Consider the following 870-nt stretch of genomic DNA (forward strand, 5'->3'; position numbering starts at 1 on the left):
CCCGAGCCCCCTCGCCACGGCCTCGTCAGGGACCTGCGGCAGAAATTTCAGACCCTCGACGCCAACAGCTAGGTGGGCGACTTGGAGAAGGGGCGCTGTGGAACCCCAACCTGTCTGGGAGAAGGGGCACCGTGTGGACCTCCACCCTACCTGGAAGAAGGGGTGCCCCATGGACCCCCAGCACAACCAGGAGAAGGAGCACCCTGTGGACCTCCAACCTACCTGGAAGAAGGGGTGCCCCATAGACCCCCAGCTCACCCAGGAGAAGGAGCACCCTGTGGACCTCCAACCTACCTGGAAGAAGGGGTGCCCCATGGACCCCCAGCTCAACCAGGAGAAGGAGCACCCTGTGGACCTCCAACTGACCTGGAAAAAGGGGGACCCCATGGACTCCCAGCTCACCCAGGAGAAGGAGCACCCTGTGGACCTCCAACTGACCTGGGAAAAGGGGCAACCCATGGACCTCCAACTTACCTGGGAAAAGGGGCACCCCAGGGACCCTCAGCCTTCCCAGGAGCAGGGGCACCCCACGGCCTCCCAGCCTGCAGGGTCACCCCATGAACCTCCAACCTGCCCAGGAGCAGGGGCACCCCATGGCTCCCAGCTCGCATGGTCACTCCGCGCCCCCCCCTCCCCCAGCGGCCAGCACTGCATTGGGCTCGCTTTCACATCTTTATTAGAAAAACAAAACAAAAAAAACCCCAAACTGAACCAAAAGTTCCTTTCTGGTCACCCACAGGCCCCCCCTGGCCCCCACCCAGGGCAACTCAGCCTGGCCGTGGGGTGCATGGGGTGGGGGTGCAGGAGAGGGGTGGTGGCGAGCAGTGACCCCCCCCGTGCCCGCGTGCTGATGCTCTTTGGTTGGTGCCG

The sequence above is a fragment of the Egretta garzetta genome, unplaced genomic scaffold (assembly GCF_000687185.1).
Source record: "Egretta garzetta isolate BGI_Z169 unplaced genomic scaffold, ASM68718v1 scaffold1458, whole genome shotgun sequence".
Taxonomy (NCBI): Eukaryota; Metazoa; Chordata; class Aves; order Pelecaniformes; family Ardeidae; genus Egretta; species Egretta garzetta.